The 18105-nt window shown below is 38.1% G+C and overlaps 34 non-coding genes and 2 pseudogenes across 34 annotated transcripts; all 36 read right to left on the bottom strand.

The window, feature by feature from the left end:
* Positions 1 to 277: 277 nt before the first annotated feature.
* LOC134203127 (5S ribosomal RNA) lies at positions 278 to 396 on the bottom strand. The gene has a single exon (XR_009977466.1). It is a non-coding gene; the product is annotated as a 5S ribosomal RNA (ribosomal RNA).
* A 295-nt stretch (positions 397 to 691) lies between these two features.
* On the bottom strand, positions 692 to 810 carry LOC134203126 (5S ribosomal RNA). The gene has a single exon (XR_009977465.1). It is a non-coding gene; the product is annotated as a 5S ribosomal RNA (ribosomal RNA).
* Positions 811 to 1248: 438 nt separating this feature from the next.
* Positions 1249 to 1367, bottom strand: LOC134203125 (5S ribosomal RNA). Its single transcript, XR_009977464.1, has one exon. It is a non-coding gene; the product is annotated as a 5S ribosomal RNA (ribosomal RNA).
* Positions 1368 to 1660: 293 nt separating this feature from the next.
* On the bottom strand, positions 1661 to 1779 carry LOC134203124 (5S ribosomal RNA). The gene has a single exon (XR_009977463.1). It is a non-coding gene; the product is annotated as a 5S ribosomal RNA (ribosomal RNA).
* A 292-nt stretch (positions 1780 to 2071) lies between these two features.
* On the bottom strand, positions 2072 to 2190 carry LOC134203142 (5S ribosomal RNA). The gene has a single exon (XR_009977480.1). It is a non-coding gene; the product is annotated as a 5S ribosomal RNA (ribosomal RNA).
* A 282-nt stretch (positions 2191 to 2472) lies between these two features.
* LOC134203146 (5S ribosomal RNA) lies at positions 2473 to 2591 on the bottom strand (annotated as a pseudogene).
* Positions 2592 to 2887: 296 nt separating this feature from the next.
* On the bottom strand, positions 2888 to 3006 carry LOC134203139 (5S ribosomal RNA). The gene has a single exon (XR_009977477.1). It is a non-coding gene; the product is annotated as a 5S ribosomal RNA (ribosomal RNA).
* Positions 3007 to 3305: 299 nt separating this feature from the next.
* LOC134203123 (5S ribosomal RNA) lies at positions 3306 to 3424 on the bottom strand. Its single transcript, XR_009977462.1, has one exon. It is a non-coding gene; the product is annotated as a 5S ribosomal RNA (ribosomal RNA).
* A 293-nt stretch (positions 3425 to 3717) lies between these two features.
* LOC134203122 (5S ribosomal RNA) lies at positions 3718 to 3836 on the bottom strand. Its single transcript, XR_009977461.1, has one exon. It is a non-coding gene; the product is annotated as a 5S ribosomal RNA (ribosomal RNA).
* Positions 3837 to 4132: 296 nt separating this feature from the next.
* Positions 4133 to 4251, bottom strand: LOC134203121 (5S ribosomal RNA). The gene has a single exon (XR_009977460.1). It is a non-coding gene; the product is annotated as a 5S ribosomal RNA (ribosomal RNA).
* A 291-nt stretch (positions 4252 to 4542) lies between these two features.
* On the bottom strand, positions 4543 to 4661 carry LOC134203120 (5S ribosomal RNA). Its single transcript, XR_009977459.1, has one exon. It is a non-coding gene; the product is annotated as a 5S ribosomal RNA (ribosomal RNA).
* A 442-nt stretch (positions 4662 to 5103) lies between these two features.
* Positions 5104 to 5222, bottom strand: LOC134203119 (5S ribosomal RNA). Its single transcript, XR_009977458.1, has one exon. It is a non-coding gene; the product is annotated as a 5S ribosomal RNA (ribosomal RNA).
* Positions 5223 to 5657: 435 nt separating this feature from the next.
* On the bottom strand, positions 5658 to 5776 carry LOC134203116 (5S ribosomal RNA). Its single transcript, XR_009977456.1, has one exon. It is a non-coding gene; the product is annotated as a 5S ribosomal RNA (ribosomal RNA).
* Positions 5777 to 6355: 579 nt separating this feature from the next.
* LOC134203115 (5S ribosomal RNA) lies at positions 6356 to 6474 on the bottom strand. Its single transcript, XR_009977455.1, has one exon. It is a non-coding gene; the product is annotated as a 5S ribosomal RNA (ribosomal RNA).
* A 569-nt stretch (positions 6475 to 7043) lies between these two features.
* LOC134203114 (5S ribosomal RNA) lies at positions 7044 to 7162 on the bottom strand. The gene has a single exon (XR_009977454.1). It is a non-coding gene; the product is annotated as a 5S ribosomal RNA (ribosomal RNA).
* A 434-nt stretch (positions 7163 to 7596) lies between these two features.
* Positions 7597 to 7715, bottom strand: LOC134203113 (5S ribosomal RNA). The gene has a single exon (XR_009977453.1). It is a non-coding gene; the product is annotated as a 5S ribosomal RNA (ribosomal RNA).
* Positions 7716 to 8154: 439 nt separating this feature from the next.
* On the bottom strand, positions 8155 to 8273 carry LOC134203136 (5S ribosomal RNA). The gene has a single exon (XR_009977474.1). It is a non-coding gene; the product is annotated as a 5S ribosomal RNA (ribosomal RNA).
* A 433-nt stretch (positions 8274 to 8706) lies between these two features.
* Positions 8707 to 8825, bottom strand: LOC134203111 (5S ribosomal RNA). The gene has a single exon (XR_009977452.1). It is a non-coding gene; the product is annotated as a 5S ribosomal RNA (ribosomal RNA).
* Positions 8826 to 9106: 281 nt separating this feature from the next.
* On the bottom strand, positions 9107 to 9225 carry LOC134203145 (5S ribosomal RNA; annotated as a pseudogene).
* A 293-nt stretch (positions 9226 to 9518) lies between these two features.
* On the bottom strand, positions 9519 to 9637 carry LOC134203110 (5S ribosomal RNA). The gene has a single exon (XR_009977451.1). It is a non-coding gene; the product is annotated as a 5S ribosomal RNA (ribosomal RNA).
* A 293-nt stretch (positions 9638 to 9930) lies between these two features.
* On the bottom strand, positions 9931 to 10049 carry LOC134203109 (5S ribosomal RNA). The gene has a single exon (XR_009977450.1). It is a non-coding gene; the product is annotated as a 5S ribosomal RNA (ribosomal RNA).
* Positions 10050 to 10489: 440 nt separating this feature from the next.
* LOC134203108 (5S ribosomal RNA) lies at positions 10490 to 10608 on the bottom strand. Its single transcript, XR_009977449.1, has one exon. It is a non-coding gene; the product is annotated as a 5S ribosomal RNA (ribosomal RNA).
* A 293-nt stretch (positions 10609 to 10901) lies between these two features.
* Positions 10902 to 11020, bottom strand: LOC134203107 (5S ribosomal RNA). Its single transcript, XR_009977448.1, has one exon. It is a non-coding gene; the product is annotated as a 5S ribosomal RNA (ribosomal RNA).
* A 435-nt stretch (positions 11021 to 11455) lies between these two features.
* On the bottom strand, positions 11456 to 11574 carry LOC134203106 (5S ribosomal RNA). The gene has a single exon (XR_009977447.1). It is a non-coding gene; the product is annotated as a 5S ribosomal RNA (ribosomal RNA).
* Positions 11575 to 12013: 439 nt separating this feature from the next.
* LOC134203104 (5S ribosomal RNA) lies at positions 12014 to 12132 on the bottom strand. The gene has a single exon (XR_009977445.1). It is a non-coding gene; the product is annotated as a 5S ribosomal RNA (ribosomal RNA).
* Positions 12133 to 12565: 433 nt separating this feature from the next.
* Positions 12566 to 12684, bottom strand: LOC134203103 (5S ribosomal RNA). The gene has a single exon (XR_009977444.1). It is a non-coding gene; the product is annotated as a 5S ribosomal RNA (ribosomal RNA).
* A 432-nt stretch (positions 12685 to 13116) lies between these two features.
* On the bottom strand, positions 13117 to 13235 carry LOC134203102 (5S ribosomal RNA). Its single transcript, XR_009977443.1, has one exon. It is a non-coding gene; the product is annotated as a 5S ribosomal RNA (ribosomal RNA).
* A 432-nt stretch (positions 13236 to 13667) lies between these two features.
* LOC134203100 (5S ribosomal RNA) lies at positions 13668 to 13786 on the bottom strand. The gene has a single exon (XR_009977442.1). It is a non-coding gene; the product is annotated as a 5S ribosomal RNA (ribosomal RNA).
* A 436-nt stretch (positions 13787 to 14222) lies between these two features.
* Positions 14223 to 14341, bottom strand: LOC134203099 (5S ribosomal RNA). Its single transcript, XR_009977441.1, has one exon. It is a non-coding gene; the product is annotated as a 5S ribosomal RNA (ribosomal RNA).
* A 292-nt stretch (positions 14342 to 14633) lies between these two features.
* LOC134203192 (5S ribosomal RNA) lies at positions 14634 to 14752 on the bottom strand. Its single transcript, XR_009977527.1, has one exon. It is a non-coding gene; the product is annotated as a 5S ribosomal RNA (ribosomal RNA).
* Positions 14753 to 15320: 568 nt separating this feature from the next.
* Positions 15321 to 15439, bottom strand: LOC134203191 (5S ribosomal RNA). Its single transcript, XR_009977526.1, has one exon. It is a non-coding gene; the product is annotated as a 5S ribosomal RNA (ribosomal RNA).
* Positions 15440 to 15871: 432 nt separating this feature from the next.
* On the bottom strand, positions 15872 to 15990 carry LOC134203190 (5S ribosomal RNA). Its single transcript, XR_009977525.1, has one exon. It is a non-coding gene; the product is annotated as a 5S ribosomal RNA (ribosomal RNA).
* Positions 15991 to 16566: 576 nt separating this feature from the next.
* On the bottom strand, positions 16567 to 16685 carry LOC134203189 (5S ribosomal RNA). Its single transcript, XR_009977524.1, has one exon. It is a non-coding gene; the product is annotated as a 5S ribosomal RNA (ribosomal RNA).
* A 435-nt stretch (positions 16686 to 17120) lies between these two features.
* Positions 17121 to 17239, bottom strand: LOC134203188 (5S ribosomal RNA). The gene has a single exon (XR_009977523.1). It is a non-coding gene; the product is annotated as a 5S ribosomal RNA (ribosomal RNA).
* A 293-nt stretch (positions 17240 to 17532) lies between these two features.
* Positions 17533 to 17651, bottom strand: LOC134203186 (5S ribosomal RNA). Its single transcript, XR_009977521.1, has one exon. It is a non-coding gene; the product is annotated as a 5S ribosomal RNA (ribosomal RNA).
* A 296-nt stretch (positions 17652 to 17947) lies between these two features.
* On the bottom strand, positions 17948 to 18066 carry LOC134203185 (5S ribosomal RNA). The gene has a single exon (XR_009977520.1). It is a non-coding gene; the product is annotated as a 5S ribosomal RNA (ribosomal RNA).
* Between the last annotated feature and the right edge of the window lie 39 nt (positions 18067 to 18105).

Here is an 18105-nt window from a genome sequence, read left to right as displayed (position 1 = left end):
CCAAATAAAACAATGTTTCATCCACAAAAAACATAACTTGGAGGCGATTTCCGCAAATTTATCACATTTTATGATTGATTCAAAATTCTGTCCCAAGTTCGATTCCATCGTTAAAAAGCATAAAAAAATAAAACAAAAAATGCTAAATAAAACAATGTTTCATCCACAAAAAACATAACTTGGAGGCGATTTTCGCAAATTTATCACATTTTATGATTGGTTCAAAATTCTGTCCCAAGTTCGATTCCATCGTTAAAAAGCATAAAAAACACAAAGGGGCCAACGACACGCGACGTTCCCAAGCGGTCACCCATCTAAGTACTAATCGCGCCCGATGTTGCTTAACTTCAGTGATCGGACGAGAACTGGTGTTTTCAACATGGTATGATCGTTGACAACGCCAGACAGCTTGGGAGGGAGTTTTATGCTGGCCAGGGCCAAGTGGGTGGTTTCCATGAAAATCGAATCTGATTGATTGAGTGACACTTTTAATACATGAAAACTAAATCAATACAGCGTTCTGAGTTCAAATTCATCTTCCAGATGCAATAAAAATGCCAAATAAAACAATGTTTTATCCACAATAAAAATAACTTGGAGGCGATTTTCGCTAATTTATCACATTTTATGATTGATTCAAAATTCTGTCCCAAGTTCGATTCCATCGTTAAAAAGCATAAAAAGACAAAAAGGCCAACGACACGCGACGTTCCCAAGCGGTCACCCATCTAAGTACTAATCGCGCCCGATGTTGCTTAACTTCAGTGATCGGACGAGAACTGGTGTTTTCAACATGGTATGATCGTTGACAACGCCAGACAGCTTGGGAGGGAGTTTTATGCTGGCCAGGGCCAAGTGGGTAGTTTCCATGAAAATCGAATCTGATTGATTGAGTGACACTTTTAATACATGAAAACTAAATCAATACAGCGTTCTGAGTTCGAATCCATCTTTCAGATTCAATAAAAATGCCAAATAGAACAATGTTTCATCCACAAAAAACATAACTTGGAGGCGATTTTCGCAAATTTATCACATTTTATGATTGATTCAAAATTCTGTCCCAAGTTCGATTCCATCGTTAAAAAGCATAAAAAAATAAAACAAAAAATGCTAAATAAAACAATGTTTCATCCACAAAAAACATAACTTGGAGGCGATTTTCGCAAATTTATCACATTTTATGATTGATTCAAAATTCTGTCCCAAGTTCGATTCCATCGTTAAAAAGCATAAAAAAGACAAAAAGGCCAACGACACGCGACGTTCCCAAGCGGTCACCCATCTAAGTACTAATCGCGCCCGATGTTGCTTAACTTCAGTGATCGGACGAGAACTGGTGTTTTCAACATGGTATGATCGTTGACAACGCCAGACAGCTTGGGAGGGAGTTTTATGCTGGCCAGGGCCAAGTGGGTGGTTTCCATGAAAATCGAATCTGATTGATTGAGTGACACTTTTAATACATGAAAACTAAATCAATACAGCGTTCTGAGTTCGAATCCATCTTCCAGATGCAATAAAAATGCCAAATAAAACAATGTTTCATCCACAAAAACATAACTTGGAGGCGATTTTCGCAAATTTATCACATTTTATGATTGATTCAAAATTCTGTCCCAAGTTCGATTCCATCGTTAAAAGCATAAAAAGACAAAAAGGCCAACGACACGCGACGTTCCCAAGCGGTCACCCATCTAAGTACTAATCGCGCCCGATGTTGCTTAACTTCAGTGATCGGACGAGAACTGGTGTTTTCAACATGGTATGATCGTTGACAACGCCAGACAGCTTGGGAGGGAGTTTTATGCTGGCCAGGGCCAAGTGGGTGGTTTCCATGAAAATCGAATCTGATTGATTGAGTGACACTTTTAATACATGAAAACTAAATCAATACAGCGTTCTGAGTTCGAATCCATCTTTCAGATTCAATAAAATGCCAAATAAAACAATGTTTCATCCACAAAAACATAACTTGGAGGCGATTTTCGCAAATTTATCACATTTTATGATTGATTCAAAATTCTGTCCCAAGTTCGATTCCATCGTTAAAAAGCATAAAAAGACAAAAGGCCAACGACACGCGACGTTCCCAATCGGGCACCCATCTAAGTACTAATCGCGCCCGATGTTGCTTAACTTCAGTGATCGGACGAGAACTGGTGTTTTCAACATGGTATGATCGTTGACAACGCCAGACAGCTTGGGAGGGAGTTTTATGCTGGCCAGGGCCAAGTGGGTGGTTTCCATGAAAATCGAATCTGATTGATTGAGTGACACTTTTAATACATGAAAACTAAATCAATACAGCGTTCTGAGTTCGAATCCATCTTCCAGATGCAATAAAAATGCCAAATAAAACAATGTTTCATCCACAAAAAAACATAACTTGGAGGCGATTTTCGCAAATTTATCACATTTTATGATTGATTCAAAATTCTGTCCCAAGTTCGATTCCATCGTTAAAAAGCATAAAAAAGACTAAAGACGTTCCCAAGCGGTCACCCATCTAAGTACTAATCGCGCCCGATGTTGCTTAACTTCAGTGATCGGACGAGAACTGGTGTTTTCAACATGGTATGATCGTTGACAACGCCAGACAGCTTGGGAGGGAGTTTTATGCTGGCCAGGGCCAAGTGGGTGGTTTCCATGAAAATCGAATCTGATTGATTGAGTGACACTTTTAATACATGAAAACTAAATCAATACAGCGTTCTGAGCTCGAATCCATCTTCCAGATTCAATAAAAATGCCAAATAAAACAATGTTTTATCCACAAAAAACATAACTTGGAGGCGATTTTCGCAAATTTATCACATTTTATGATTGATTCAAAATTCTGTCCCAAGTTCGATTCCATCGCTAAAAAGCATAAAAAAGACAAAAAGGCCAATGACACGCGACGTTCCCAAGCGGTCACCCATCTAAGTACTAATCGCGCCCGATGTTGCTTAACTTCAGTGATCGGACGAGAACTGGTGTTTTCAACATGGTATGATCGTTGACAACGCCAGACAGCTTGGGAGGAGTTTTATGCTGGCCAGGGCCAAGTGGGTGGTTTCCATGAAAATCGAATCTGATTGATTGAGTGACACTTTTAATACATGAAAACTAAATCAATACAGCGTTCTGAGTTCGAATCCATCTTCCAGATTCAATAAAATGCCAAATAAAACAATGTTTCATCTTCATCCACAAAAACATAACTCAGAGGCGATTTTCGCAAATTTATCACATTTTATGATTGATTCAAAATTCTGTCCCAAGTTCAATTCCATCGTATAAAAGCATAAAAAAGACAAAAAGGCCAACGACACGCGACGTTCCCAAGCGGTCACCCATCTAAGTACTAATCGCGCCCGATGTTGCTTAACTTCAGTGATCGGACGAGAACTGGTGTTTTCAACATGGTATGATCGTTGACAACGCCAGACAGCTTGGGAGGGAGTTTTATGCTGGCCAGGGCCAAGTGGGTGGTTTCCATGAAAATCGAATCTGATTGATTGAGTGACACTTTTAATACATGAAAACTAAATCAATACAGCGTTCTGAGTTCGAATCCATCTTTCAGATTCAATAAAATGCCAAATAAAACAATGTTTCATCCACAAAAACATAACTTGGAGGCGATTTTCGCAAATTTATCACATTTTATGATTGATTCAAAATTCTGTCCCAAGTTCGATTCCATCGTTAAAAAGCATAAAAAGACAAAAAGGCCAACGACACGCGACGTTCCCAAGCGGTCACCCATCTAAGTACTAATCGCGCCCGATGTTGCTTAACTTCAGTGATCGGACGAGAACTGGTGTTTTCAACATGGTATGATCGTTGACAACGCCAGACAGCTTGGGAGGGAGTTTTATGCTGGCCAGGGCCAAGTGGGTGGTTTCCATGAAAATCGAATCTGATTGATTGAGTGACACTTTTAATACATGAAAACTAAATCAATACAGCGTTCTGAGTTCGAATCCATCTTCCAGATGCAATAAAAATGCCAAATAAAACAATGTTTCATCCACAAAAAACATAACTTGGAGGCGATTTTCGCAAATTTATCACATTTTATGATTGATTCAAAATTCTGTCCCAAGTTCGATTCCATCGTTAAAAAGCATAAAAAAGACAAAAAGGCCAACGACACGCGACGTTCCCAAGCGGTCACCCATCTAAGTACTAATCGCGCCCGATGTTGCTTAACTTCAGTGATCGGACGAGAACTGGTGTTTTCAACATGGTATGATCGTTGACAACGCCAGACAGCTTGGGAGGGAGTTTTATGCTGGCCAGGGCCAAGTGGGTGGTTTCCATGAAAATCGAATCTGATTGATTGAGTGACACTTTTAATACATGAAAACTAAATCAATACAGCGTTCTGAGTTCGAATCCATCTTTCAGATTCAATAAAATGCCAAATAAAACAATGTTTCATCCACAAAAACATAACTTTGAGGCGATTTTCGCAAAGTTATCACATTTTATGGTGGATTCAAAATTCTGTCCCAAGTTCGATTCCATCGTTAAAAAGCATAAAAAGAAACAGGCCAACGACACGCGACGTTCCCAAGCGGTCACCCATCTAAGTACTAATCGCGCCCGATGTTGCTTAACTTCAGTGATCGGACGAGAACTGGTGTTTTCAACATGGTATGATCGTTGACAACGCCAGACAGCTTGGGAGGGAGTTTTATGCTGGCCAGGGCCAAGTGGGTGGTTTCCATGAAAATCGAATCTGATTGATTGAGTGACACTTTTAATACATGAAAACTAAATCAAAACAGCGTTCTGAGTTCGAATCCATCTTCCAGATTCAATAAAACTGCCAAATAAAACAATGTTTCATCTTCATCCACAAAAAACATAACTCAGAGGCGATTTTCGCAAATTTATCACATTTTATGATTGATTCAAAATTCTGTCCCAAGTTCGATTCCATCGTTAAAAAGCATAAAAAAGTAAAACAAAAAATGCTAAATACAACAATGTTTTATCCACAAAAAACATAACTTGGAGGCGATTTTCGCAAAATTACCACATTTTATGATTGATTCAAAATTCTGTCCCAAGTTCGATTCCATCGTTAAAAAGCATAAAAAGACAAAAGGCCAACGACACGCGACGTTCCCAAGCGGTCACCCATCTAAGTACTAATCGCGCCCGATGTTGCTTAACTTCAGTGATCGGACGAGAACTGGTGTTTTCAACATGGTATGATCGTTGACAACGCCAGACAGCTTGGGAGGGAGTTTTATGCTGGCCAGGGCCAAGTGGGTGGTTTCCATGAAAATCGAATCTGATTGATTGAGTGACACTTTTAATACATGAAAACTAAATCAAAACAGCGTTCTGAGTTCGAATCCATCTTTCAGATTCTATAAAAATGCCAAATAAAACAATGTTTCATCCACAAAAACATAACTCAGAGGCGATTTTCGCAAATTTATCACATTTTATGATTGATTCAAAATTCTGTCCCAAGTTCGATTCCATCGTTAAAAGCATAAAAAATAAAACAAAAAATGCTAAATAAAACAATGTTTCATCCACAAAAAAACATAACTTAGAGGCGATTTTCGCAAATTTATCACATTTTATGATTGATTCAAAATTCTGTCCCAAGTTCGATTCCATCGTTAAAAAGCATAAAAAAGACAAAAGGCCAACGACACGCGACGTTCCCAAGCGGTCACCCATCTAAGTACTAATCGCGCCCGATGTTGCTTAACTTCAGTGATCGGACGAGAACTGGTGTTTTCAACATGGTATGATCGTTGACAACGCCAGACAGCTTGGGAGGGAGTTTTATGCTGGCCAGGGCCAAGTGGGTGGTTTCCATGAAAATCGAATCTGATTGATTGAGTGACACTTTTAATACATGAAAACTAAATCAAAACAGCGTTCTGAGTTCGAATCTATCTTCCAGATTCAATAAAAACGCCAAATAAAACAATGTTTCATCCACAAAAAACATAATTTGGAGGTGATTTTCGCAAATTTATCACATTTTATGATTGATTCAAAATTCTGTCCCAAGTTCGATTCCATCGTTAAAAAGCATAAAAAATAAAACAAAAAATGCCAAATAAAACAATGTTTCATCCACAAAAAACATAACTCAGAGGCGATTTTCGCAAATTTATCACATTTTATGATTGATTCAAAATTCTGTCCCAAGTTCGATTCCATCGTTAAAAAGCATAAAAAAATAAAACAAAAAATGCCAAATAAAACAATGTTTCATCCACAAAAAACATAACTTGGAGGCGATTTTCGCAAATTTATCACATTTTATGATTGAATCAAAATTCTGTCCCAAGTTCGATTCCATCGTTAAAAAGCATAAAAAAGACAAAAAGGCCAACGACACGCGACGTTCCCAAGCGGTCACCCATCTAAGTACTAATCGCGCCCGATGTTGCTTAACTTCAGTGATCGGACGAGAACTGGTGTTTTCAACATGGTATGATCGTTGACAACGCCAGACAGCTTGGGAGGGAGTTTTATGCTGGCCAGGGCCAAGTGGGTGGTTTCCATGAAAATCGAATCTGATTGATTGAGTGACACTTTTAATACATGAAAACTAAATCAAAACAGCGTTCTGAGTTCGAATCCATCTTCCAGATTCAATAAAATGCCAAATAAAACAATGTTTCATCCACAAAAACATAATTTGGAGGTGATTTTCGCAAATTTATCACATTTTATGATTGATTCAAAATTCTGTCCCAAGTTCGATTCCATCGTTAAAAAGCATAAAAAATAAAACAAAAATGCTAAATAAAACAATGTTTCATCCACAAAAACATAACTCAGAGGCGATTTTCGCAAATTTATCACATTTTATGATTGATTCAAAATTCTGTCCCAAGTTCGATTCCATCGTTAAAAGCATAAAAAATAAAACAAAATGCCTAAATAAAACAATGTTTCATCCACAAAAACATAACTTAGAGGCGATTTTCGCAAATTTATCACATTTTATGATTGATTCAAAATTCTGTCCCAAGTTCGATTCCATCGTTAAAAAGCATAAAAAGACAAAAGGCCAACGACACGCGACGTTCCCAAGCGGTCACCCATCTAAGTACTAATCGCGCCCGATGTTGCTTAACTTCAGTGATCGGACGAGAACTGGTGTTTTCAACATGGTATGATCGTTGACAACGCCAGACAGCTTGGGAGGGAGTTTTATGCTGGCCAGGGCCAAGTGGGTGGTTTCCATGAAAATCGAATCTGATTGATTGAGTGACACTTTTAATACATGAAAACAAAATCAATACAGCGTTCTGAGTCCGAATCCATCTTCCAGTTGCAAGTAAAATGCCAAATAAAACAACTTTTTACCACCAAAAACATAACTTGGAGGCGATTTCCGCAAATTTATCACATTTTATGATTGATTCAAAATTCTGTCTCAATTTCGATTCCATCGTTAAAAAGCATAAAAAATAAAACAAAAAATGCTAAATAAAACAATGTTTCATCCACAAAAAACATAACTTAGAGGCGATTTCGCAAATTTATCACATTTTATGATTGATTCAAAATTCTGTCCCAAGTTCGCTTCCATCGTTAGAAAGCATAAAAAAGAAAAAAGGCCAACGACACGCGACGTTCCCAAGCGGTCACCCATCTAAGTACTAATCGCGCCCGATGTTGCTTAACTTCAGTGATCGGACGAGAACTGGTGTTTTCAACATGGTATGATCGTTGACAACGCCAGACAGCTTGGGAGGGAGTTTTATGCTGGCCAGGGCCAAGTGGGTGGTTTCCATGAAAATCGAATCTGATTGATTGAGTGACACTTTTTATACATGAAAACAAAATCAATACAGCGTTCTGAGCTCGAATCCATCTTCCAGATGCAACAAAAATGCCAAATAAAACAATGTTTCATCCACAAAAAACATAACTCAGAGGCGATTTTCGCAAATTTATCACATTTTATGATTGATTCAAAATTCTGTCCCAAGTTCGATTCCATCGTTAAAAAGCATAAAAAAGTAAAAAAAAAAATGCTAAATAAAACAATGTTTCTTCTACAGAAAACATAACTTGGAGGCGATTTTCGCAAATTTATCACATTTTATGATTGATTCAAAATTCTGTCCCAAGTTCGATTCCATCGTTAAAAAGCATAAAAAAGACAAAAAAGACCAACGACACGCGACGTTCCCAAGCGGTCACCCATCTAAGTACTAATCGCGCCCGATGTTGCTTAACTTCAGTGATCGGACGAGAACTGGTGTTTTCAACATGGTATGATCGTTGACAAAGCCAGACAGCTTGGGAGGGAGTTTTATGCTGGCCAGGGCCAAGTGGGTGGTTTCCATGAAAATCGAATCTGATTGATTGAGTGACACTTTTAATACATGAAAACTAAATCAATACAGCGTTCTGAGTTCGAATCCATCTTCCAGATGCAATAAAAATGCCAAATAAAACAATGTTTCATCCACAAAAACATAACTTGGAGGCGATTTTCGCAAATTTATCACATTTTATGATTGATTCAAAATTCTGTCCCAAGTTCGATTCCATCGTTAAAAAGCATAAAAAATAAAACAAAAATGCTAAATAAAACAATGTTTCATCCACAAAAAACATAACTTAGAGGCGATTTTCGCAAATTTATCACATTTTATGATTGATTCAAAATTCTGTCCCAAGTTCGATTCCATCGTTAAAAAGCATAAAAAGACAAAAGGCCAACGACACGCGACGTTCCCAAGCGGTCACCCATCTAAGTACTAATCGCGCCCGATGTTGCTTAACTTCAGTGATCGGACGAGAACTGGTGTTTTCAACATGGTATGATCGTTGACAACGCCAGACAGCTTGGGAGGGAGTTTTATGCTGGCCAGGGCCAAGTGGGTGGTTTCCATGAAAATCGAATCTGATTGATTGAGTGACACTTTTAATACATGAAAACTAAATCAATACAGCGTTCTGAGTCCGAATCCGTCTTCCAGTTGCAAGTAAAATGCCAAATAAAACAACTTTTCATCAACAAAAAACATAACTTGGAGGCGATTTTCGCAAATTTATCACATTTTATGATTGATTCAAAATTCTGTCCCAAGTTCGATTCCATCGTTAAAAAGCATAAAAAAGACTAAAGACGTTCCCAAGCGGTCACCCATCTAAGTACTAATCGCGCCCGATGTTGCTTAACTTCAGTGATCGGACGAGAACTGGTGTTTTCAACATGGTATGATCGTTGACAACGCCAGACAGCTTGGGAGGGAGTTTTATGCTGGCCAGGGCCAAGTGGGTGGTTTCCATGAAAATCGAATCTGATTGATTGAGTGACACTTTTAATACATGAAAACTAAATCAATACAGCGTTCTGAGTTCGAATCCATCTTTCAGATTCAATAAAATGCCAAATAAAACAATGTTTCATCCACAAAAACATAACTTGGAGGCGATTTTCGCAAATTTATCACATTTTATGATTGATTCAAAATTCTGTCCCAAGTTCGATTCCATCGTTAAAAGCATAAAAAAGACAAAAGGGCCAACGACACGCGACGTTCCCAAGCGGTCACCCATCTAAGTACTAATCGCGCCCGATGTTGCTTAACTTCAGTGATCGGACGAGAACTGGTGTTTTCAACATGGTATGATCGTTGACAACGCCAGACAGCTTGGGAGGGAGTTTTATGCTGGCCAGGGCCAAGTGGGTGGTTTCCATGAAAATCGAATCTGATTGATTGAGTGACCCTTTTTATACATGAAAACAAAATCGATACAGCGTTCTGAGTTCGAATCCATCTTTCAGATTCAATAAAAATGCCAAATGAAACAATGTTTCATCCACAAAAAACATAACTTGGAGGCGATTTTCGCAAATTTATCACATTTTATGATTGATTCAAAATTCTGTCCCAAGTTCGATTCCATCGTTAAAAAGCATAAAAAGAAAAAGGCCAACGACACGCGACGTTCCCAAGCGGTCACCCATCTAAGTACTAATCGCGCCCGATGTTGCTTAACTTCAGTGATCGGACGAGAACTGGTGTTTTCAACATGGTATGATCGTTGACAACGCCAGACAGCTTGGGAGGGAGTTTTATGCTGGCCAGGGCCAAGTGGGTGGTTTCCATGAAAATCGAATCTGATTGATTGAGTGACACTTTTAATACATGAAAACTAAATCAATACAGCGTTCTAAGTTCGAATGCATCTTCCAGATGCAATAAAAATGCCAAATGAAACAATGTTTCATCCACAAAAAAAACATAACTTGGAGGTGATTTTCGCAAATTTATCACATTTTATGATTGATTCAAAATTCTGTCCCAAGTTCGATTCCATCGTTAAAAAGCATAAAAAAATAAAACAAAAAATGCTAAATAAAACAATGTTTCATCCACAAAAAACATAACTCAGAGGCGATTTTCGCAAATTTATCACATTTTATGATTGATTCAAAATTCTGTCCCAAGTTCGATTCCATCGCTAAAAAGCATAAAAAAGACAAAAAGGCCAACGACACGCGACGTTCCCAAGCGGTCACCCATCTAAGTACTAATCGCGCCCGATGTTGCTTAACTTCAGTGATCGGACGAGAACTGGTGTTTTCAACATGGTATGATCGTTGACAACGCCAGACAGCTTGGGAGGGAGTTTTATGCTGGCCAGGGCCAAGTGGGTGGTTTCCATGAAAATCGAATCTGATTGATTGAGTGACACTTTTAATACATGAAAACTAAATCAATACAGCGTTCTGAGTTCGAATCCATCTTCCAGATGCAATAAAAATGCCAAATAAAACAATGTTTCATCCACAAAAACATAACTTGGAGGCGATTTTCGCAAATTTATCACATTTTATGATTGATTCAAAATTCTGTCCCAAGTTCGATTCCATCGTTAAAAAGCATAAAAAGACAAAAGGCCAACGACACGCGACGTTCCCAAGCGGTCACCCATCTAAGTACTAATCGCGCCCGATGTTGCTTAACTTCAGTGATCGGACGAGAACTGGTGTTTTCAACATGGTATGATCGTTGACAACGCCAGACAGCTTGGGAGGGAGTTTTATGCTGGCCAGGGCCAAGTGGGTGGTTTCCATGAAAATCGAATCTGATTGATTGAGTGACACTTTTAATACATGAAAACTAAATCAATACAGCGTTCTGAGTTCGAATCCATCTTCCAGATGCAATAAAAATGCCAAATAAAACAATGTTTCATCCACAAAAACATAACTTGGAGGCGATTTTCGCAAATTTATCACATTTTATGATTGATTCAAAATTCTGTCCCAAGTTCGATTCCATCGTTAAAAAGCATAAAAAATAAAACAAAAATGCTAAATAAAACAATGTTTCATCCTCAAAAAAAACATAACTTAGAGGCGATTTTCGCAAATTTATCACATTTTATGATTGATTCAAAATTATGTCCCAAGTTCGATTCCATCGTTAAAAAGCATAAAAAGACAAAAGGCCAACGACACGCGACGTTCCCAAGCGGTCACCCATCTAAGTACTAATCGCGCCCGATGTTGCTTAACTTCAGTGATCGGACGAGAACTGGTGTTTTCAACATGGTATGATCGTTGACAACGCCAGACAGCTTGGGAGGGAGTTTTATGCTGGCCAGGGCCAAGTGGGTGGTTTCCATGAAAATCGAATCTGATTGATTGAGTGACACTTTTTATACATGAAAACAAAATCGATACAGCGTTCTGAGTTCGAATGCATCTTCCAGATGCAATAAAAATGCCAAATAAAACAATGTTTCATCCACAAAAAACATAACTTGGAGGCGATTTCCGCAAATTTATCACATTTTATGATTGATTCAAAATTCTGTCCCAAGTTCGATTCCATCGTTAAAAAGCATAAAAAAAATAAAACAAAAAATGCTAAATAAAACAATGTTTCATCCACAAAAAACATAACTTGGAGGCGATTTTCGCAAATTTATCACATTTTATGATTGGTTCAAAATTCTGTCCCAAGTTCGATTCCATCGTTAAAAAGCATAAAAAAGACAAAAGGGCCAACGACACGCGACGTTCCCAAGCGGTCACCCATCTAAGTACTAATCGCGCCCGATGTTGCTTAACTTCAGTGATCGGACGAGAACTGGTGTTTTCAACATGGTATGATCGTTGACAACGCCAGACAGCTTGGGAGGGAGTTTTATGCTGGCCAGGGCCAAGTGGGTGGTTTCCATGAAAATCGAATCTGATTGATTGAGTGACACTTTTAATACATGAAAACTAAATCAAAACAGCGTTCTGAGTTCGAATCCATCTTCCAGATTCAATAAAACTGCCAAATAAAACAATGTTTCATCCACAAAAACATAACTTGGAGGCGATTTTCGCAAATTTATCACATTTTATGATTGATTCAAAATTCTGTCCCAAGTTCGATTCCATCGTTAAAAAGCATAAAAAATAAAACAAAAATGCTAAATAAAACAATGTTTCATCCACAAAAAACATAACTTAGAGGCGATTTTCGCAAATTTATCACATTTTATGATTGATTCAAAATTCTGTCCCAAGTTCGATTCCATCGTTAAAAAGCATAAAAAGACAAAAGGCCAACGACACGCGACGTTCCCAAGCGGTCACCCATCTAAGTACTAATCGCGCCCGATGTTGCTTAACTTCAGTGATCGGACGAGAACTGGTGTTTTCAACATGGTATGATCGTTGACAACGCCAGACAGCTTGGGAGGGAGTTTTATGCTGGCCAGGGCCAAGTGGGTGGTTTCCATGAAAATCGAATCTGATTGATTGAGTGACACTTTTAATACATGAAAACTAAATCAAAACAGCGTTCTGAGTTCGAATCCATCTTCCAGATTCAATAAAACTGCCAAATAAAACAATGTTTCATCCACAAAAACATAACTTGGAGGCGATTTTCGCAAATTTATCACATTTTATGATTGATTCAAAATTCTGTCCCAAGTTCGATTCCATCGTTAAAAAGCATAAAAAATAAAACAAAAATGCTAAATAAAACAATGTTTCATCCACAAAAAACATAACTTAGAGGCGATTTTCGCAAATTTATCACATTTTATGATTGATTCAAAATTCTGTCCCAAGTTCGATTCCATCGTTAAAAAGCATAAAAAGAAAAAGGCCAACGACACGCGACGTTCCCAAGCGGTCACCCATCTAAGTACTAATCGCGCCCGATGTTGCTTAACTTCAGTGATCGGACGAGAACTGGTGTTTTCAACATGGTATGATCGTTGACAACGCCAGACAGCTTGGGAGGGAGTTTTATGCTGGCCAGGGCCAAGTGGGTGGTTTCCATGAAAATCGAATCTGATTGATTGAGTGACACTTTTAATACATGAAAACTAAATCAAAACAGCGTTCTGAGTTCGAATCCATCTTCCAGATTCAATAAAACTGCCAAATAAAACAATGTTTCATCCACAAAAACATAACTTGGAGGCGATTTTCGCAAATTTATCACATTTTATGATTGATTCAAAATTCTGTCCCAAGTTCGATTCCATCGTTAAAAAGCATAAAAAATAAAACAAAAATGCTAAATAAAACAATGTTTCATCCACAAAAAACATAACTTAGAGGCGATTTTCGCAAATTTATCACATTTTATGATTGATTCAAAATTCTGTCCCAAGTTCGATTCCATCGTTAAAAAGCATAAAAAGAAAAAGGCCAACGACACGCGACGTTCCCAAGCGGTCACCCATCTAAGTACTAATCGCGCCCGATGTTGCTTAACTTCAGTGATCGGACGAGAACTGGTGTTTTCAACATGGTATGATCGTTGACAACGCCAGACAGCTTGGGAGGGAGTTTTATGCTGGCCAGGGCCAAGTGGGTGGTTTCCATGAAAATCGAATCTGATTGATTGAGTGACACTTTTAATACATGAAAACTAAATCAAAACAGCGTTCTGAGCTCGAATCCATCTTCCAGATTCAATAAAAATGCCAAATAAAGCAATGTTTCATCCACAAAAAAACATAACTTGGAGGCGATTTTCGCAAATTTATCACATTTTATGATTGATACAAAATTCTGTCCCAAGTTCGCTTCCATCGTTAAAAAGCATAAAAATAAAACAAAAATGCTAAATAAAACAATGTTTCATCCACAAAAAACATAACTTAGAGGCGATTTTCGCAAATTTATCACATTTTATGAATGATACAACATCCTGTCCCAAGTTCGCTTCCATCGTTAAAAAGCATAAAGAAGACAAAGAGGCCAACGACACGCGACGTTCCCAAGCGGTCACCCATCTAAGTACTAATCGCGCCCGATGTTGCTTAACTTCAGTGATCGGACGAGAACTGGTGTTTTCAACATGGTATGATCGTTGACAACGCCAGACAGCTTGGGAGGGAGTTTTATGCTGGCCAGGGCCAAGTGGGTGGTTTCCATGAAAATCGAATCTGATTGATTGAGTGACACTTTTAATACATGAAAACTAAATCAAAACAGCGTTCTGAGTTCGAATCCATCTTCCAGATTCAATAAAATGCCAAATAAAACAATGTTTCATCCACAAAAACATAACTTGGAGGCGATTTTCGCAAATTTATCACATTTTATGATTGATTCAAAATTCTGTCCCAAGTTCGATTCCATCGTTAAAAAGCATAAAAAGACAAAAGGCCAACGACACGCGACGTTCCCAAGCGGTCACCCATCTAAGTACTAATCGCGCCCGATGTTGCTTAACTTCAGTGATCGGACGAGAACTGGTGTTTTCAACATGGTATGATCGTTGACAACGCCAGACAGCTTGGGAGGGAGTTTTATGCTGGCCAGGGCCAAGTGGGTGGTTTCCATGAAAATCGAATCTGATTGATTGAGTGACACTTTTAATACATGAAAACTAAATCAAAACAGCGTTCTGAGTTCGAATCCATCTTCCAGATTCAATAAAACTGCCAAATAAAACAATGTTTCATCCACAAAAACATAACTTGAGGCGATTTTCGCAAATTTATCACATTTTATGATTGATTCAAAATTCTGTCCCAAGTTCGATTCCATCGTTAAAAGCATAAAAATAAAACAAAAATGCTAAATAAAACAATGTTTCATCCACAAAAAACATAACTTAGAGGCGATTTTCGCAAATTTATCACATTTTATGATTGATTCAAAATTCTGTCCCAAGTTCGATTCCATCGTTAAAAAGCATAAAAAATAAAACAAAAATGCTAAATAAAACAATGTTTCATCCACAAAAACATAACTTAGAGGCGATTTTCGCAAATTTATCACATTTTATGATTGATTCAAAATTCTGTCCCAAGTTCGATTCCATCGTTAAAAAGCATAAAAAGAAAACGGCCAACGACACGCGACGTTCCCAAGCGGTCACCCATCTAAGTACTAATCGCGCCCGATGTTGCTTAACTTCAGTGATCGGACGAGAACTGGTGTTTTCAACATGGTATGATCGTTGACAACGCCAGACAGCTTGGGAGGGAGTTTTATGCTGGCCAGGGCCAAGTGGGTGGTTTCCATGAAAATCGAATCTGATTGATTGAGTGACACTTTTAATACATGAAAACTAAATCAAAACAGCGTTCTGAGTTCGAATCCATCTTCCAGATTCAATAAAATGCCAAATAAAACAATGTTTCATCCACAAAAACATAACTTGGAGGCGATTTTCGCAAATTTATCACATTTTATGATTGATTCAAAATTCTGTCCCAAGTTCGATTCCATCGTTAAAAGCATAAAAAAATAAAACAAAAATGCTAAATAAAACAATGTTTCATCCACAAAAACATAACTTAGAGGCGATTTTCGCAAATTTATCACATTTTATGATTGATTCAAAATTCTGTCCCAAGTTCGATTCCATCGTTAGAAAGCATAAAAAGACAAAAAGGCCAACGACACGCGACGTTCCCAAGCGGTCACCCATCTAAGTACTAATCGCGCCCGATGTTGCTTAACTTCAGTGATCGGACGAGAACTGGTGTTTTCAACATGGTATGATCGTTGACAACGCCAGACAGCTTGGGAGGGAGTTTTATGCTGGCCAGGGCCAAGTGGGTGGTTTCCATGAAAATCGAATCTGATTGATTGAGTGACACTTTTAATACATGAAAACTAAATCAAAACAGCGTTCTGAGTTCGAATCTATCTTCCAGATTCAATAAAAACGCCAAATAAAACAATGTTTCATCCACAAAAAACATAACTTGGAGGCGATTTTCGCAAATTTATCACATTTTATGATTGATTCAAAATTCTGTCCCAAGTTCGATTCCATCGTTAAAAAGCATAAAAAAGTAAAAAAAAAATGCTAAATAAAACAATGTTTCTTCTACAGAAAACATAACTTGGAGGCGATTTTCGCAAATTTATCACATTTTATGATTGATTCAAAATTCTTTCCCAAGTTCGAGTCCATCGTTAAAAAGCATAAAAATAAAACAAAAATGCTAAATAAAACAATGTTTCATCCACAAAAAACATAACTTAGAGGCGATTTTCGCAAATTTATCACATTTTATGATTGATTCAAAATTCTGTCCCAAGTTCGATTCCATCGTTAAAAAGCATAAAAACGACAAAAAGGCCAACGACACGCGACGTTCCCAAGCGGTCACCCATCTAAGTACTAATCGCGCCCGATGTTGCTTAACTTCAGTGATCGGACGAGAACTGGTGTTTTCAACATGGTATGATCGTTGACAACGCCAGACAGCTTGGGAGGGAGTTTTATGCTGGCCAGGGCCAAGTGGGTGGTTTCCATGAAAATCGAATCTGATTGATTGAGTGACACTTTTAATACATGAAAACTAAATCAATACAGCGTTCTGAGCTCGAATCCATCTTCCAGATTCAATAAAAATGCCAAATAAAACAATGTTTCATCCACAAAAAAACATAACTTGGGGGCGATTTTCGCAAATTTATCACATTTTATGATTGATTCAAAATTCTGTCCCAAGTTCGATTCCATCGTTAAAAAGGATAAAAAATAAAACAAAAATGCTAAATAAAACAATGTTTCACCCACAAACAACATCCCTTGGAGGCGATTTTTGCAAATTTATCACATTTTATGATTGATTCAAAATTCTGTCCCAAGTTCGATTCCATCGTTAAAAAGCATAAAAAGACAAAAGGCCAACGACACGCGACGTTCCCAAGCGGTCACCCATCTAAGTACTAATCGCGCCCGATGTTGCTTAACTTCAGTGATCGGACGAGAACTGGTGTTTTCAACATGGTATGATCGTTGACAACGCCAGACAGCTTGGGAGGGAGTTTTATGCTGGCCAGGGCCAAGTGGGTGGTTTCCATGAAAATCGAATCTGATTGATTGAGTGACACTTTTAATACATGAAAACTAAATCAAAACAGCGTTCTGAGTTCGAATCCATCTTCCAGATTCAATAAAATGCCAAATAAAACAATATTTCATCCACAAAAAACATAACTTAGAGGCGATTTTCGCAAATTTATCACATTTTATGATTAATTCAAAATTCTGTCCCAAGTTCGATTCCATCGTTAAAAAGCATAAAAAGACAAAAGGCCAACGACACGCGACGTTCCCAAGCGGTCACCCATCTAAGTACTAATCGCGCCCGATGTTGCTTAACTTCAGTGATCGGACGAGAACTGGTGTTTTCAACATGGTATGATCGTTGACAACGCCAGACAGCTTGGGAGGGAGTTTTATGCTGGCCAGGGCCAAGTGGGTAGTTTCCATGAACATCGAATCTGATTGATTGAGTGACACTTTTAATACATGAAAACTAAATCAAAACAGCGTTCTGAGTTCGAATCCATCTTCCAGATTCAATAAAACTGCCAAATAAAACAATGTTTCATCCACAAAAAACATAACTTGGAGGCGATTTTCGCAAATTTATCACATTTTATGATTGATTCAAAATTCTGTCCCAAGTTCGATTCCATCGTTAAAAAGCATAAAAAAGACAAAAAGGCCAACGACACGCGACGTTCCCAAGCGGTCACCCATCTAAGTACTAATCGCGCCCGATGTTGCTTAACTTCAGTGATCGGACGAGAACTGGTGTTTTCAACATGGTATGATCGTTGACAACGCCAGACAGCTTGGGAGGGAGTTTTATGCTGGCCAG

This window comes from Armigeres subalbatus, unplaced genomic scaffold, assembly GCF_024139115.2.
Source record: "Armigeres subalbatus isolate Guangzhou_Male unplaced genomic scaffold, GZ_Asu_2 Contig1644, whole genome shotgun sequence".
Taxonomy (NCBI): domain Eukaryota; kingdom Metazoa; phylum Arthropoda; class Insecta; order Diptera; family Culicidae; genus Armigeres; species Armigeres subalbatus.
The sequence above is the reverse complement of the archived record's forward strand: the minus strand, read 5'-3'. Positions and strand labels throughout refer to the sequence as shown.